Source organism: Triturus cristatus, chromosome 11 (genome assembly GCF_964204655.1).
Source record: "Triturus cristatus chromosome 11, aTriCri1.1, whole genome shotgun sequence".
In the NCBI taxonomy this organism is placed as follows: domain Eukaryota; kingdom Metazoa; phylum Chordata; class Amphibia; order Caudata; family Salamandridae; genus Triturus; species Triturus cristatus.
This window is the reverse complement of record NC_140594.1, coordinates 1,144,767,346-1,144,785,954: the sequence shown is the minus strand read 5'-3', so window position 1 is coordinate 1,144,785,954 and position 18,609 is coordinate 1,144,767,346. Positions and strand designations below refer to the sequence as shown.

General features: G+C 52.0%; 1 protein-coding gene and 1 long non-coding RNA gene across 2 annotated transcripts in view; both read left to right on the top strand.

Annotated features, from left to right (window-relative positions):
• Positions 1 to 18,609, top strand: part of LOC146788598 (tenascin-X-like) — a 694,637-nt gene that overhangs the window by 279,083 nt on the left and 396,945 nt on the right. The window lies entirely within an intron of this gene.
• Positions 4,445 to 18,609, top strand: part of LOC146788599 (uncharacterized) — a 117,407-nt gene continuing 103,242 nt past the window's right edge. The window contains exon 1 of the long non-coding RNA XR_014970874.1: positions 4,445 to 4,696. This is a non-coding gene — a long non-coding RNA (uncharacterized LOC146788599). The remainder of the gene's footprint in view (positions 4,697 to 18,609) is intronic.

The window sequence follows — 18,609 nt, the reverse complement described above, 5'->3', positions numbered from 1 at the left end:
GGGGCAAGTGCACTTTGTATGCCAGCTATAAAATGTCTAGAAATACCAATGTTGGTTCCAAGTGAGGCGCCCCCTCATCTCCTTGACAGGGGTCGGGGTGATTCCTTGCAGTTTGTTTCTATTCCGGATGTGGAATGTGAGCGGCTCAGTGGACACCAGCGCACAGTTCTCAAACCCTCAGCAGCCTCCTTGCAGAATCTGGTGAGGCGTTTGGTGGGTTTAGGACACCTTTGAAGCATACAGTGAGCTCCGGGGTCTTCAAGCTCTCCAGAGGCGGGACGTGCCCGCTTTACCTCATGTCTGAAAGCTCCACTCCTTGGCTCATCTCGAGAGATCCCCCAAATACATTTTTCTGTGATTAATAACTTTTTAGTAAATACATGTTAATACCCAACTATATATTGGAGCCTTAGTTTTCCCCCACACCTGAATTTGAGAAGTGCATGCATCAGAGAAACCAACTGCAGTTGGAAAGTCTGCTAAGGCAAGAGGCGGCACATGGGGGCCAATGAGCCAAGGGACCCCAAGGACCCCTGTGCCCGCTAGGGTCCAACCATCCTCTCCAGACACTGGGATCCGAAGCGCTGCACCATGGGCATCCCACATGAAGTAACCAGAAGTCCCACATTAGCTGGTTACTTCTCAATTTGCCAACACTGGATGAATGAAAGATAGAGACGTCCCTTATGGAGACCACCAGATTAGTCCTGTGTTAGGGGCGAGCGGGTACTGTCCGGAGGCCTCTGACTTGGCCATGACTTTGCATATGTGGCTAGTGCAACTAGCAGAACACAGTCCAGTGGCAAGTGCAGCATGAAGAGGTGTGCCAAGGAGCATGGGCAAAGGCCCTGGAGGAATGTAGCGCTAGCAGAGGGGGTGGACACATGACGCGTGACGCAAAGCAAAGCCGGCGACCATTAACTGGTGGCCGGGTATGCCCAGATGGGGTCAGCCGCCATGAAAAACCAGGGCTGCTTGTGGTCCCGCTGAGAAGGACCCTGAGCGGACACTCCGGGCCGGACTCGTCCCACTGAAGCAGGAGACGTGTCATGGTTCTGAGGTGGTCTTGAGCGGACACTCCGGGCCGGACTCGTCCCACTGAAGCAGGAGACGTGTCATGGTTCTGAGGTGGTCATTGAGCGGACACTCCGGGCCGGACTCGTCCCACTGAAGCAGGAGACTTGTCATGGTTCTGAGGTGGTCTTAAGCGGACACTCCGGGCCGGACTCGTCCCACTGAAGCAGGAGACGTGTCATGGTTCTGAGGTGGTCCTTGAGCGGACACTCCGGGCCGGACTCGTCCTACTGAAGCAGGAGATGTGTCATGGTTCTGAGGTGGTCCTTGAGCGGACACTCCGGGCCTGACTCGTCCCACTGAAGCAGGAGACGTGCCATGGTTCTGAGGTGGTCCTTGAGCGGACACTCCGGGCCGGACTCGTCCCACTGAAGCAGGAGACGTGTCATGGTTCTGAGGTGGTCTTGAGCGGACACTCCGGGCCGGACTCGTCCCACTGAAGCAGGAGACGTGTCATGGTTCTGAGGTGGTCCTTGAGCGGACACTCGGGGCCGGACTCGTCCCACTGAAGCAGGAGACTTGTCATGGTTCTGAGGTGGTCTTGAGCGGACACTCCTGGCCGGACTCGTCCCACTGAAGCAGGAGACTTGTCATGGTTCTGATGTGGTCTTGAGCGGACACTCCGTGCCGGACTCGTCCCACTGAAGCAGTAGACGTGTCATGGTTCTGAGGTGGTCTTGAGCAGACACTCTGGGCCGGACTCGTCCCACTGAAGCAGGAGACGTGTCATGGTTCTGAGGTGGTCCTTGAGCGGACACTCCGGGCCGGACTCGTCCCACTGAAGCAGGAGACGTGTCATGGTTCTGAGGTGGTCCTTGAGCGGACACTCCGGGCCGGACTCGTCCCACTGAAGCAGGAGACGTGTCATGGTTCTGAGGTGGTCTTGAGCGGCCACTCTGGGCCGGACTCGTCCCACTGAAGCAGGAGACGTGTCATGGTTCTGAGGTGGTCTTGAGCGGACACTCCGGCCGGACTCGGCCCACTGAAGCAGGAGACGTGTCATGGTTCTGAGGTGGTCCTTGAGCGGACACTCCGGGCCGGACTCGGCCCACTGAAGCAGGAGACGTGTCATGGTTCTGAGGTGGTCCTTGAGCGGACACTCCGGGCCGGACTCGTCCCACTGAAGCAGGAGACTTGTCATGGTTCTGAGGTGGTCCTTGAGCGGACACTCCGGGCCGGACTCGTCCCACTGAAGCAGGAGACGTGTCATGGTTCTGAGGTGGTCTTGAGCGGACACTCCGGGCCGGACTCGTCCCACTGAAGCAGGAGACGTGTCATGGTTCTGAGGTGGTCTTGAGCGGACACTCCGGGCCGGACTCGTCCCACTGAAGCAGGAGACGTGTCATGGTTCTGAGGTGGTCCTTGAGCGGACACTCCGGGCCGGACTCGTCCCACTGAAGCAGGAGACTTGTCATGGTTCTGAGGTGGTCTTGAGCGGACACTCCGGGCCGGACTCGTCCCACTGAAGCAGGAGACTTGTCATGGTTCTGAGGTGGTCTTGAGCGGACACTCCGGGCCGGACTCGTCCTACTGAAGCAGGAGACGTGTCATGGTTCTGAGGTGGTCTTGAGCGGACACTCCGGGCCGGACTCGTCCCACTGAAGCAGGAGACGTGCCATGGTTCTGAGGTGGTCCTTGAGCGGACACTCCGGGCCGGACTCGTCCCACTGAAGCAGGAGACGTGTCATGGTTCTGAGGTGGTCCTTGAGCGGACACTCCGGGCGGACTCGTCCCACTGAAGCAGGAGACGTGTCATGGTTCTGAGGTGGTCTTGAGCGGACACTCCGGGCCGGACTCGTCCCACTGAAGCAGGAGACGTGTCATGGTTCTGAGGTGGTCTTGAGCGGACACTCCTGGCCGGACTCGGCCCACTGAAGCAGGAGATGTGTCATGGTTCTGAGGTGGTCTTTGAGCGGACACTCCGGGCCGGACTCGTCCCACTGAAGCAGGAGACGTGTCATGGTTCTGAGGTGGTCCTTGAGCGGACACTCCGGGCCAGACTCGTCCCACTGAAGCAGGAGACGTGTCATGGTTCTGAGGTGGTCTTGAGCGGACACTCCGGGCCGGACTCGTCCCACTGAAGCAGGAGACGTGTCATGGTTCTGAGGTGGTCTTGAGCGGACACTCCGGGCCGGACTCGTCCCACTGAAGCAGGAGACGTGTCATGGTTCTGAGGTGGTCTTGAGCGGACACTCCGGGCCGGACTCGGCCCACTGAAGCAGGAGACGTGTCATGGTTCTGAGGTGGTCTTTGAGCGGACACTCCGGGCGGGACTCGTCCCACTGAAGCAGGAGACGTGTCATGGTTCTGAGGTGGTCCTTGAGCGGACACTCCGGGCCGGACTCGTCCCACTGAAGCAGGAGACGTGTCATGGTTCTGAGGTGGTCTTGAGCGGACACTCCGGGCCGGACTCGTCCCACTGAAGCAGGAGACGTGTCATGGTTCTGAGGTGGTCTTGAGCGGACACTCCGGGCCGGACTCGTCCCACTGAAGCAGGAGACGTGTCATGGTTCTGAGGTGGTCTTGAGCGGACACTCCGGGCCGGACTCGTCCCACTGAAGCAGGAGACGTGTCATGGTTCTGAGGTGGTCTTGAGCGGACACTCCGGGCCGGACTCGTCCCACTGAAGCAGGAGACGTGTCATGGTTCTGAGGTGGTCTTGAGCGGACACTCCGGGCCGGACTCGTCCCACTGAAGCAGGAGACGTGTCATGGTTCTGAGGTGGTCCTTGAGCGGACACTCCGGGCCGGACTCGTCCCACTGAAGCAGGAGACGTGTCATGGTTCTGAGGTGGTCTTGAGCGGACACTCCGGGCTGGACACGTCCCACTGAAGCAGGAGACGTGTCATGGTTCTGAGGTGGTCTTGAGCGGACACTCGGGGCCGGACTCGTCCCACTGAAGCAGGAGACATGTCATGGTTCTGAGGTGGTCCTTGTCTGGAGAAGAGCTGGACCGCGCCCCCAGGAGCTGCCACTGGATGGGCATTCTGTGAGCATTCCAGCCATCTTTTAATTCTTTTTTATGCTTTAGATTGAATATTGCATTTATTTATTTATGCAACATATTGATTGAATGATTAGAAAAGTGCTGAAATCACAGATAAACATTAAAAGAAAACAGAGAGCGTCGTTTTACATTTCTAGTAATACCTGATTTTTTGTAAGTATTACGTAACACGAACAAATATTTTCATAGATAATGAGTGAAGTCTGAGCACTCGAGCGTTTGAAACACACAATAGAACTCATTTCAGGAATGTGAAACCCTGGTGAAGACGCCTCGAACACTATCCCAAGCAGCAACGTGTGAGATTGAATCTCGCCGAAAGCAGAAATTCCGGTTTGGGCAGCACTGTCCCTTCAGTGAGGATGCGGGGCGTGCGCTGGAGCGCTCCGGTGTGCGGGGAGTCGCCCTCCTTTGCTGGGAGGAGAGGGGGCAGCACACGTCCAGGATGGGTCGCCGGTTCCTGTACACGTCAAGGAGGGGTCGCCGGTTCCTGCACACGCCCAGGAGGGGGTCGCCGGTTCCTGCACACGTCCAGGAGGGGTCGCCTGTTCCTACACCCGTCCAGGAGGGGTCGCCGGTTCCTGCACACGTCCAGGAGGGGTCGCCGGTTCCTCGGTGAGTGCTTCGTGTACTTTGATCCGCAGACCTGTGATAGAGAGTGATGGAGTGTTTCTTGGCTGTTTCAAGCCCCCTCTAATGTTAGCCTCACGGTAGCCTTGGTTACGGCCTGCTGTCTCTGCCTCCCGGGACGGTTTGCGGTGCATGGCAGACCCCGGGGTGGGCAGGCCAGGAGCGATGTGCAGTGGGCTCCCCTCAGAGACCCCCGCAGGTTCCCTTCTGCTCGAGACACCCGGGGGTGTTGTGGGGACTCGAGCCCCGGCTCCTAAGGCGCTCTCTTCATGGCGCTATGTTATGTGCTTACGGCGGGGAAGGGACATGAACGTCCAGAGCCATGTCGCGGGCTCTGATCTCTACCTGGGAGGGCAGGCTGGCATTCTGAGGGCACACTGGAGGGTAAGTCTATGCCCGTCCTTTCACTGCACTGCATGCCAGCTTAGTGTGTATATGTGTGTATGCAAGTATCCTTGTGTCAGTATGTGTCTAAGAATGTAGATCTTGCGTCCTTGTATGTGTGCGTGTACCCATGTGTCCTCGTGCCTATATGTGTCTGCTATTGTCAGGGCTTTAAGTGGGCCAGGTCCTGCCGGTGCTCAGCACCGGCTGTTCTCAAAAGCAAATGCCGAGACGGGCCCTTATAGGGCACTCCATTTTTACCTTCAGGGTGGAGGGGGAACAAGATTAACCTTGCATCCCTCACTGCTTTTGATGTAACTTCAAAAAAAATCATTTTCAGTTTTATACAGCGCAAATATGAGCGCTAGTTCCATTACACAAGGACACGTTTGCGTTTTGAATGACAGGCGTTGATTGAGCCGATGTGAGGCTGGAACCTGCTTTCTCAGCTCGAAAGTCGGCAGCTCTAGCATTAGCCACAACCTGGCCCACAAGAACGGAAGCATTTTCAATATTATATACAACGAAGTCATAGTTGTTGCTTATTTATGTTATGCAATTTACAAACATTGACAAAGCCAGTAGTCCTGGCTTGTTGTAGGTGTAATGTGATTTGTGTATTTATATATCTGGAAGAATAGACTAACGCAGCAAAATACCAGTGGGGCAGCACACTATGCTAAGTAAAGATTTTTAGCTTGTGTTTTAAGCCACACCCTTAATTACGTCAACCACGCCCCTATGAGAGAGACCCCAGTTTTTTCTTCCCACTTAAAACCCTGGCTGTTTAATTGCATACACTTGTGTGCATCCTTGTGGGTTTCTGTGTGAACGCATGTATGACCGTGTCTCTGTCTGTGTGTTGGTGCGCGTATCTGCCCATCTGTGTGAGTGCATGTGTTTAGATGTGTTTATGTGTGTAGTTGTGATTACACTCATCTGTGTGTGCCTGTGCACTTGTGAGTGCCCTTACAATGCACGTGGGATGGTTAAATTTGGTTCTGGACAATTAATACATAGGACTGCTAACAGGCCCGGCTCCAGGAACTTTTATTAGGGTGGGCCAAGGGTGCATTCGGGTGAGCCTCTGCGGGCCGATTTGTCTCTTATTTGTCTAGCCAGGCCTACTTCTGGGCCGTCCTTTATCTCTTCTAATTCCTACAAGGCCCAGTAAAACGCACTCTTTTCCAAGTCTCTTTCTCAATGTTATCACTCCCAAAAAGTGTTTTTTTTCCATGTAATGTCCCTTTGATGGGAAGATGAGGTTTCTAAGGTGGGAGTATCAGGCAAGAGACACTTCTCAGGCTCCCTCTGTGCGAGCCTCCAGGGAGAATCCCTTTTCATTACTACCTCCACCTGACCCCGGACACTGCAACGCACTCCCTTACAGGCTCCCTCTGTGCGAGTCTTCAGGCAGAATCCCTCTTCATTGCTACCTCCACCTGACCCCGGACTCTGCAACGCACTCCCTTACAGGCTCCCTCTGTGCGAGCCTTCAGGGAGAATCCCCTTTCATTACTACCTCCACCTGACCCCGGACTCTGCAACGCACTCCCTTACAGGCTCCCTCTGTGCGAGCCTTCAGGGAGAATCCCTCTTCATTGCTACCTCCACCTGACCCTAGACTCTGCAACACACTCCCTTACAGGCTCCCTCTGTGCGAGCCTTCAGGGAGAATCCCTCTTCATTGCTACCTCCACCTGACCCTAGACTCTGCAACGCACTCCCTTACAGGCTCCCTCTGTGCGAGCCTTCAGGGAGAATCCCTCTTCATTGCTACCTCCACCTTACCCTAGACTCTGCAACGCACTCCCTTACAGGCTCCCTCTGTGCGAGCCTCCAGGGAGAATCCCCTTTCATTACTACCTCCACCTGACCCCGGACTCTGCAACGCATTCCCTTACAGGCTCCCTCTGTGCGAGTCTTCAGGGAGAATCCCTCTTCATTGCTACCTCCACCTGACCCTAGACTCTGCAACGCACTCCCTTACAGGCTCCCTCTGTGCGAGCCTCCAGGGAGAATCCCCTTTCATTACTACCTCCACCTGACCCCGGACTCTGCAACGCACTCCCTTACAGGCTCCCTCTGTGCGAGTCTTCAGGCAGAATCCCTCTTCATTGCTACCTCCACCTGACCCTAGACTCTGCAACGCACTCCCTTACAGGCTCCCTCTGTGCGAGCCTCCAGGGAGAATCCCCTTTCATTACTACCTCCACCTGACCCCGGACTCTGCAGCATAATCCCTTACAGGCTTGATTATCCACTTTTCTACCACCCCTCTCCTGTGCCCCTTCCCTCACAGCTGACCTTGGGCCTCAGCCCCATATCAGCCACCATCCGGCTCCACTTTTATTATTCCCGGATTAAAACATTAGTAAAATCATCTTCAAACTTAAAACATTGAATATAGCAGTAAATGTAATTAGCACGCACTTTAAAGTATGCTCCACAGTTGTCCAAATCACCTGACTGTTAATTAAATAAACGAAAACAGAAATGTCATGACAGGGCCAGCTTTAGTGCTGGTGCAAAAGTCTTTTTTTGGCGCCCAACCAATGACCTCTTTCTCCGTAGATACCTTTACTACCACCCTCCAACAGTGCCCTTTGTCTCTACATAGCCCCTCCCCCTCATGACCTCCTACTCAGACTCCCTCACTACCACCGTCCACCAGTGACCCTCATCTCTCCGTAGCTCCACCCCCACCCCATGACCTCCTCCCCAGATTCCCTCACTGCCACCTTCCACTAGTGCCCCTCATTTCCCCGTAGCCCCCCAACCCCATGACCTTCTCCTCGGATTCCCTCACTGCCACCCTCTACTAGTGCCCCTCATCTCTCCGTACTTCCCCCCACCCCATGACCTCCTCCTCGGATTCCCTCACTGCCACACTCTACTAGTGTCACCCGACTGTTAATTAAATAAACGAAAACAGAAAGGCGATGACAGGGCCGGCTTTAGTGCTGGTGCAAAAGTCTTTTTTGGTGCCCCACCAATGACCTCTTTCTCCGTAGATACCTGTACTACCACCCTCCAACAGTGCCCTTTGTCTCTACGTAGCCCCTCCCCCTCATGACCTCCTCCTCACACTCCCTCACTAACACCATCCACCTGTGACCCTCATCTCTCCGTAGCTCCACCCCCACCCCATGACCTCCTCCCCAGATTCCCTCACCGCCACCTTCCACTAGTGCCCCTCATTTCCCCGTAGCCCCCCCACCCCATGATCTCCTCCTCGGATTCCCTCACTGCCACCCTTTACTAGTGTCCCTCATCTCTCCGTAGTTTCCCCCACCCCATGACCTCCTCCTCAGATTCCCTCACTGCCACCCTCTACTAGTGCCCTTTATCTCTCCGTAGTTCCACCCACCCCATGACCTCCTCCTCGGATTACCTCACTGCCACCCTCCACCAGTGCCCCTTATCACTCCATAGCCCCTCCCCCATGACCATCTCCTCGCATTCCCTCAGTGCCACCCTCCACTAGTGCCCCTCATCTATCGTAGCTCCCCCCCATGACCTCTTACTTGGATTCCTTCACTGCCACCCTCCACTAGTACCCCTCATCTCTCCATAGCTCCACTCCCACCTCATTACCTCCTCCTCAGATTCCCTCACTGCCACCCTCCACCAGTGTCCCTCATCGGTCCCCCATGACGTCCTCTCGTATTCCCTCACTGCTGTCCTCCGCCAGTGCCGCTTAGTGTTCTATAGCCCCTCTCCCCATGACCTCCTTCTCGGATTCCCTCACTGCCACCCTCCACCAGTGCCCCTCATCGCTCCATAGCCCCTTCCCCCATGACCTCCTCTCAGATTCCCTCACTGCCACCCTCCACTAGTTCCCCTCATCTCTCTGTAGTCCCCCACCCCATGACCGCCTCCCCGGATTCCCTCACTGCCACCCTCCACCAGCACCCCTCATCTCTCCGTAGCTCCCCCCCTTCCCTTGACCTCCTCCTCGGATTCCCTCACTGCCACCCTCCACCAGTGCCCCTCATCTCTCAGTTGCCCCACTCTCCTATTCATTTCATTTGTTGTATAGTGCTACTCATATCAGTGTAGGATGTCACAGTAATTTACATCACACACACATTATACAGAGACAATAAATCAGTCTACAGGGAATGTAACAAATTAATGAGGATTACAAGGTGTAGGAATCACGTCATCTGTACTGGTGGGCAGGATATTGTAGCAGGGTTTCGTCTTGAGAAGCACAAACTCAGGATTTAGAGAGTACTCCAGTGGTTGGGGATTGGCTTTAATAATAAAAATGTATAACTGCCCAAACAAACTCTTTTTAGCAACATTAGAATAAGAAAGACTGGAGAAGTTCTAACTATATCACAACACAAAAAAGTGAAGCTTGTATGCAGCTCTTTGATGACAGTTTATAGGTCACTGTCCTATGTTAGGATAGTAACTTCTGAACTGCAAGTAACACAAGGATCTCTGTGAAAAAGGCAATAACCCACTGAGCTATAATTCAGTTTATCTGCATTTAAAAACTACCATCAGACAAATGATTGCTCTCCAGCAGGATCATATATCACCAGTTTCTGAACATTTTTAGGTCTCGCCTAGCGGTGCAGCGCATGCGCTGCTCGCTTTGCGAGGCATGCAGTATACACTATAGGTGAGGGAAGCCCCGCCCACTTTTTCATTGGCTTGTGGCTTTTTCTTTTGTAAATGCTGCCTTCTGATTGGGTTAGAGGCTTCTAGTCCCGCCTTATGACGGCCATGTCTCCTTCCACGGCTATTGGCCCCTTTACTGCGTGTTTTGGAAGCACTACTTTGTGCCCGTGCCACCCCTCCCGCTGTCCGAGCCTTCTCTCCTGCCCCCCCACTTCCATTGTTCGTGCCTTGTTAACGCCCGCCCACCCGCACTCTCGTTTGCCTTACATCGTAGCCATACGTTGTGGGCGGGGAAAGGTAGGCACTCTGTCCCAAGAAGGCAGGACATTGATACCATGGAAGCGGGAGCCTACCCCGCAATTTTTGTTGTTTATGGAAAACGCAGCGTCAACAACAAAAAACGCCGCAACCCGAGTCAGAAGTCGGGTGGACTCCCTGGACATAGGCGGGGCCGTGCAGGAAGACAACGTCCCAAGAGGAAGTAGGCGGCCGTGCCTGGTTGGGGGCGTGGCTTAAAGTCCGATGCAGAGTGGCCCACGTGTGGCTGTGAAAGCGGCGTCGGTGCAGTTGAAGAGACGGTGAAGTCCGAATTGCAGTCCGCATGTATTCTTTTTTATTTACATTTGCAGCTGCAGGGGGCTGGTGCGCACGAGGCAGAGCAGTGTTTACAGCTTGCGCTGGTTCACTGGCTTCACGAGTGACTTCTGGCTTGCACATTACACAAAGTGAAACGCAAGGAGGGCAGTAGTGTTGCTGCGTGCTCACCGTGCTGCTGCGAGTTCACTCTCTCTGGGCTGGCTTGGCTCTCATTTGTTTCCTGTCCAATTTGTCATGTGATGTTCTTAGTTGAGCAATATTTTCTGTTTTTGAGAACGGGCTACGCTTCAAACATGATCTAAACTGGACTGTTGACCCTGTGCGATTTCGGTGATGTGAACCGATGTTATTCTTTCATTTTTGAGGGAGGAGAGAGGGGATTTAGGAAGTGGGAGGCAGCAAACAGCAAAGTGCACACACTCCCTGTTCGGGATTAACTCCTTCGTGCCCTGCCTGTTAAGTAGAAAGTTCAGTGCTTGTAACATGTTAGGCAGACACCAGAAGCGTCTCCCACCCTTCCAGCAAGCGATGCATGTTTCATTAGAACATTCTCAAAGATTCAAGTAAGGCAGGTGGCCGACTTCAAGATGTACAGTTTGCGGGCTACGCCGCAAATTCAGTACTTGCGCAGCTCCTAGAGCTGCTGCTGCAGGTAGTTGGCACCGGGCTGCCCCCACGCTACCACAGCGGTATTATTATTTTTGCCCCTATCTATGCAGCCCAATTTCAACGCCAAGAGGCCACCAGGACGGTATCACTGGGCGGCCCCGCACTAAACTTTCAGAATAGCGTGTGAGACTGTGAGCCGGGTGGTAAATCGTCCCGAAATCGCAGCCTCGACTCCCTGTATTGCCACAACCAGCCCTTGCAGGCCACAGTGAGTTGCTGCCTAGAAGCGCCTTCCGTCTGCAGCCTCCGGACACACAGACACTAACACGCGGCCCAAGTAGGTATCACAAAATTTCTGGTTTTCATGTGGAGGCTGTGTGTTATCGCTTGTCTAGAGCCCGCCGCTCTCTGCATGTTGAGTTTATCTACAGGTGACAAGGGCACCAAAAATGGCAGCGTTTCCAAGTTTTGAACGCCTTATGGTCTGAAGGCAGAGCTCTGGCCTTTAAACAGCGAGTAGCAAAAGAAACGGGAAGGTGGCATAGAAGGGATGCCATTTTTAGAGCATGTTATCCACGGTTCACACTAAAAAGAACACTCCTATTGTACTAGGTACGACCGTGTAAAGATAGTGTATGATGTGCTGCTGTAACGTGTGTTTTGCAGTATTATATGTAATGCAATACGTAGTAACATACACTTATTTCAATAAACTAGGGCAGAATCTAGGGTAATATTAGTAGCCTGGCTTGTTCCACAGAATAATATGGAGCTTGTTCACCACCTGAAAAGTATTTAGCACATAACATAACGTGCCCACCTGAAAATTTGTATTATACTGAATTCTGTACAATAATTATCCATCAGTTTCTCGATCAGCGTTCGAAATTATCCTGTGACAAAGTGATGTTATCCGTAGTCTGTCGACTGTCTTTAATATGGACAATCTTGCATTTTACAACAGACTGATGTTTAAAAGAGAACTTGACATGCAGCAGCACCTTTGAAGACCTATGTTTCATTGTGACTGCCATGCTTACTCATCTCTGCCGCTTCAGAAACCCTGCTCCGTTATTTCTAGAAAGACTTTACTCTGCTTGCAGAGGGGCAGACAGGACTATACTTGCATATCAAGGTTTCCAGACAAAAGCAAAGGCTGACATGTGACTTACACAGCCCAAATCGCCTAGCAGAGATAGTTCCGATAAGAAAATAAATCTATTAGCCAGCAGAATAGTCCATTGCTGAGTTTTTCACCATTAATGTATTCATTTACAAGGAAAGCAGTGTTTATTAGCATCTAAATCACTAGTAAACTCTACCTGCCGATTTACATTATGAAACTGTAAATTATGTCTGGTTATATTAATTTTTTGATCTCCTTGTAATGCAGTAAGGAACTGATGAACAGCAAGGAAGGCTGCCATCTTATAGTAGCTATGTTGTTTTTTTTTGTGTTTAAGAGATACAAACACCACAAGTGGTGTTTGTTTCTGTAAAAACAATTGCTCCAGACGAGCTGACAGTTTTCTTCCTGCGAGTGGACATTTCTTTAACATGCTCCCGGCCTCCATGCAATACATGGTAGTTGCAAATATAAAAATTATGCCTTGACAGTTCCACCCTAAGAAAGGCAGGTCTTCTAGCACAATGCATCAAGCAGCATAGTTGTGGAGGACCTGTGGTCTAAATGTGTCTAACAAACCCACATAATTCCACTCCACAGCACATACATCCACTCCAATCCAAAACACATGGGCAAAAGACATGGTAATTTACATCGCCAATACCTCTAACTCTCACAAATGCGAGACCAATTTGCATTGCAAATGCTTGTTTATTGTTGTTGTACATCGGTGGCAGATTCACCGCAAGGGCCAAGGCTCATGTTTGGGTGTGCCAGGCTCATGTTTGGGTGTGCCAGGCTCATGTTTCGGTGTGCCAGGCTCATGTTTGGGTGGGCCAGGCTCATGTTTGGGTGTGCCAGGCTCATGTTTGGGTGTGCCAGGCTCATGTTTGGGTGGGTCAGGCTCATGTTTGGGTGGGCTTGGCCCACCCGCTAGAACCGGGCCTGACTGCTAAGAGCCTTGCATAGCTCCTAGAAGTACTCTGTGGGAAGTGGGTAAACACATATTGCCTCGTCCAGGGGCTGTTCTCTGATTTTTGGGATCAGGCAGAAAGGGATGTGCTAGGCCCCCCTAATTTGGATATGAGGTGAGGCATTCAGGGCTGTATAGATGGCCCTGCTCCTAAACTGCTGTATGCAGACCCCTTCTCTCAGCCACCTACAGGGCTGAAGGTGAGAGGTTTGCTTGTAGGCGGAGAGGGTTAAAACTGCTGGTGCACTAAACTGTGGGACAATGGGCGTCCCCGGTGCCTCTGTATGGCAAGCAGGGCAGCACAAACCTGCAGAATGCGTCTCCTTCAACTAGGACCATAGGGAGGGGAGGGAGGCACCAAGGGCCCACCTTAGGAAGGGAAGTGGGGTCCACCCACCCTCCCCTAGAGCTCGAAACCCTAGACCACTGCACCGTGGCCCAGGAGAGGGGGCCCTCCTCCAATGGGCACAGTTGCGGACACCTTGCTCTCGATTAGATCAGCAGGGGGGGCCCAAGAGGACGGTGTACCATGGCATACTGGTGAGGGGCCCCATGTTGCTGGGCTGAGTGTGGGGCCCGGGCAGCTGCCGACACTGCCCATGCCTAGTGCCGGCCCTGGCCTCATTACAAGTCCCATTGGGAGCACTGGTTGTAGTCATTATGGTCAGTGCATGAAATGGAAAAATCGAAGTGCTGGTACTCTGGTACTCTGTACCAGAGTACCTGCATGTTTCCGAGAAGTGCCGGTACTCTGTACCAGAGTACCTGCATGTTTCCGAGAAGTGCCGGTACTCTCCAATTAAAAATATTACATCTCTTCTGAGAACTCCCTAATCCAGCTATGTTACACTATGTTTGCTTCTTGTCTTTACCCGGTTTGTGCATCCTGTTTGTTTATGTAGCACACTTTCTTCCATTTGCTGGTCCTCTGTGCGGTTAGCTGTCCGGCCAAGCAGGGTTTTGACTGCTAGCTGTGGTCTCCTTAAAGAGGAACCAGCAGGCGATTGGGACTAGCCATCTCCTTCCCCATGAAGCAGGGTGTTTCATATGTTCTGGGTTCCCAGTGTCAGAGTCAGACATGCATGTCTTCCTGTGACAGCGCAGGAGTAGCCTCTTCGTGCTCTCTTTCCTGTGTGAGTGTTGTTCTGCTGAAGCATTTTAGAGCCTGTGGTTCCATCCCTCATTGTCTCTATGTACGACTATGAGTTCCAGATTCCGTGTCTTCCTTCGTCAGCTTTAGAGATTCCCTGTGTCAGTGTCTTCCATACACACTGTCAGTGATTCCACGGCAGATGTCAGACCCCCTCGGCATCTGCATTTCCTTGTCATAGTACCGCTGTCCTCATCATAAGGCCTGACTCACAAAGGGAATCTTACACTTTTGTGTAAGTTTACTTTTTTTTGGTACTCACAAACTACGAGTTTAATTTTGCGGATAGTAATTTTACAAGTGATGAGACTCTGCAGTCAGGGTGGTGGAATAGTATGAGAGAGTCCCTACCTCAGCGCTTGAGGTTCACTACCCCAATGCTTGAGGTTCACTTCCTCAGCGCTTGAGGTTCACTACCCCAATGCTTGAGGTTCACTACCTGAGTGCCTGAGATTCACTACCCCAATGCTTGAGGTTCACTACCCCAATGCTTGAGGTTCACTACCTGAGTGCCTGAGATTCACTACCCCAATGCTTGAGGTTCACTTCCTCAGTGCCTGAGATTCACTACCTCAGTGCCTGAGATTCACTACCTCAGTGCGTAAGGTTCATTACCTCAGTGCCTGAGATTCACTACTTCAGTGAATTAGGTTCACTACCCCAGTGCTTGAGGTTCACTCCCCCAGTGCTTGAGGTTCACTCCCCCAGTGCTTGAGGTTCACTCCCCCAGTGCTTGAGGTTCAATATTAATCATAGTGTCAGTGCATTAGGGGAGTGAGGCTATGCTCAAATGTCAGTACGTCCCGATCTACATATCCGATCCCCTATCGTAGTCTCAGTGAATCCCTGTGTGGTATCCCGCTCTCTTCTCTGTCTAGTCCTTTCTCTGTGTTCTGTACTCTGCTGCTTGGCCAGTGTAAGTGATGTCACAGAATTGTCCCTGTGTGTATGTTTGAGTGGAATTTTCAGATTCTGTATGTGGGCTGAGAAGCAGGGATGCTGCTCCCGGTGGCGCTGACTCTCCTGATACTACTTTCAATACTACTACAACCCTCTTATCCTCTAATGTTCCTGTCCTGATAGAACTAAAAAATAAATCTTCCATTTGGATACAACTCCATCTCAGCGTACCTCATTCCTGCATTCCGCACCCTGGCACAGGGACTGTGTTTCTTATAATGGTATGTGTTTGTTTCTAATGCAGTGTCAGTGAGGCTGCAGCAAAGTACAGGAGTTGGCAGATATTGAGAGCCTGCCCCCTGCAATCACCCCCAAATGTCTGTGGGACCCCAGGGAGGTGAATGCAGATGATACCGTCAGCGACCACTCCAATGCTTCACTTGAGTCCCTGGAACCCCAGGAGGGAGCTGAATAGGGAACACTATGGGAGTGAGCATTTCCTCTGGAGATATCACAGCAGTGACAGACCTTTTTGTTTTCCACTGCTCTGACATAGTGGCAGCAAATAGCTAGATTTAGAATTCAGCATTCAAAAAACTGCCTGTCAATGAGAGCCATACATGCCTTGGTAGTCACTGGAATTAGTCAACTCAGTTTAAAGTAGGGAAGAAAAAAAAATCATCAGAATGCCACTTTCACCTGGTCTCAACTGCTTTGTTTATGGTCTGGCTTCACAACACAGCGGTCTCCAGGCAATTATGTGAACATCTCCAGGAGAGGAGCTTTGGCTCCGCCCACGAGGCAGGAGTACAGCATTTGATTGGACAGAAGTTGTGTGCTTGCTCAGAAAAAAAGTGCTTCTTACACTCTCATTGCTTCTCGGGGGATTTCCTCACCCAAGATGGCCCCCATTATAAACACATTGACTGCAGCATCTTGTTTAACAGTGCTACTGGGTTAAAATTCATATCTGCCAGCATTTAAAAAAAGTGTGTAAGTGTGCGTAAAGATATTGCACATTTTCTTCAAATGAATAAAGCTGCTCACAAACAAGAAAGGAATTCTGCAAATTAAGAAAATAGTGTATTTGCTTCAGTAAACAGCATCTGTTGGGTGCTGCGTGTAGCTGGATGCACACTCACACACTACGTAGCTGCTGAAGGAAAGGGGACAAGGAGGATGTGAGGTCTCACTCAAGATAAGCCTGAACGTTTTTAAGTAAGGACAAGAATTTCCTTTACTTCCTGTGAACTTCGCTACAGCGCTCCATTCAGCGTGGAAGACCAGCAGGAACCTGCCTTCCATTCTTCTTGATGCTATCTTTGCTGCTGCACTCCATTCAGCGTGGAAGACCAGCAGGAACCTGCCTTCCATTCTTCTTGATGCTATCTTTGCTGCACTCCATTCAGCGTGGAAGACCAGCAGGAACCTGCCTTCCATTCTTCTTGATGCTATCTTTGCTGCGGTCTATTCAGCGTGGAAGACCAGCAGGAACCTGCCTTCCATTCTTCTTGATGCTATCTTTGCTGCAGTCCATTCAGCGTGGAAGACCAGCAGGAACCTGCCTTCCATTCTTCTTGATGCTATCTTTGCTGCGGTCCATTCAGCGTGGAAGACCAGCAGGAACCTGCCTTCCATTCTTCTTGATGCTATCTTTGCTGCTGCGCTCCATTCAGCGTGGAAGACCAGCAGGAACCTGCCTTCCATTCTTCTTGATGCTATCTTTGCTGCAGTCCATTCAGCGTGGAAGACCAGCAGGAACCTGCCTTCCATTCTTCTTGATGCTATCTTTGCTGCAGTCCATTCAGCGTGGAAGACCAGCAGGAACCTGCCTTCCATTCTTCTTGATGCTATCTTTGCTGCTGCGCTCCATTCAGCGTGGAAGACCAGCAGGAACCTGCCTTCCATTCTTCTTGATGCTATCTTTGCTGCTGCGGTCCATTCAGCGTGGAAGACCAGCAGGAACCTGCCTTCCATTCTTCTTGATGCTATCTTTGCTGCGGTCCATTCAGCGTGGAAGACCAGCAGGAACCTGCCTTCCATTCTTCTTGATGCTATCTTTGCTGCTGCGGTCCATTCAGCGTGGAAGACCAGCAGGAACCTGCCTTCCATTCTTCTTGATGCTATCTTTGCTGCGGTCCATTCAGCGTGGAAGACCAGCAGGAACCTGCCTTCCATTCTTCTTGATGCTATCTTTGCTGCTGCGGTCCATTCAGCGTGGAAGACCAGCAGGAACCTGCCTTCCATTCTTCTTGATGCTATCTTTGCTGCAGCGCTCCATTCAGCGTGGAAGACCAGCAGGAACCTGCCTTCCATTCTTCTTGATGCTATCTTTGCTGCTGCGGTCCATTCAGCGTGGAAGACCTGCAGGAACCTGCCTTCCATTCTTCTTGATGCTATCTTTGCTGCTGCGGTCCATTCAGCGTGGAAGACCAGCAGGAACCTGCCTTCCATTCTTCTTGATGCTATCTTTGCTGCGCTCCATTCAGCGTGGAAGACCAGCAGGAACCTGCCTTCCATTCTTCTTGATGCTATCTTTGCTGCTGCGGTCCATTCAGCGTGGAAGACCAGCAGGAACCTGCCTTCCATTCTTCTTGATGCTATCTTTGCTGCGCTCCATTCAGCGTGGAAGACCAGCAGGAACCTGCCTTCCATTCTTCTTGATGCTATCTTTGCTGCAGCGCTCCATTCAGCGTGGAAGACCAGCAGTGACCTGCCTTCCATTCTTCTTGATGCTATCTTTGCTGCTGCGGTCCATTCAGCGTGGAAGACCAGCAGTGACCTGCCTTCCATTCTTCTTGATGCTATCTTTGCTGCGCTCCATTCAGCGTGGAAGACCAGCAGGAACCTGCCTTCCATTCTTCTTGATGCTATCTTTGCTGCTGCGGTCCATTCAGCGTGGAAGACCAGCAGGAACCTGCCTTCCATTCTTCTTGATGCTATCTTTGCTGCGCTCCATTCAGCGTGGAAGACCAGCAGGAACCTGCCTTCCATTCTTCTTGATGCTATCTTTGCTGCTGCGGTCCATTCAGCGTGGAAGACCAGCAGTGACCTGCCTTCCATTCTTCTTGATGCTATCTTTGCTGCAGTCCATTCAGCGTGGAAGACCAGCAGGAACCTGCCTTCCATTCTTCTTGATGCTATCTTTGCTGCGGTCTATTCAGCGTGGAAGACCAGCAGGAACCTGCCTTCCATTCTTCTTGATGCTATCTTTGCTGCAGTCCATTCAGCGTGGAAGACCAGCAGGAACCTGCCTTCCATTCTTCTTGATGCTATCTTTGCTGCGGTCCATTCAGCGTGGAAGACCAGCAGGAACCTGCCTTCCATTCTTCTTGATGCTATCTTTGCTGCTGCGCTCCATTCAGCGTGGAAGACCAGCAGGAACATGCCTTCCATTCTTCTTGATGCTATCTTTGCTGCTGCGGTCCATTCAGCGTGGAAGACCAGCAGGAACCTGCCTTCCATTCTTCTTGATGCTATCTTTGCTGCGGTCCATTCAGCGTGGAAGACCAGCAGGAACCTGC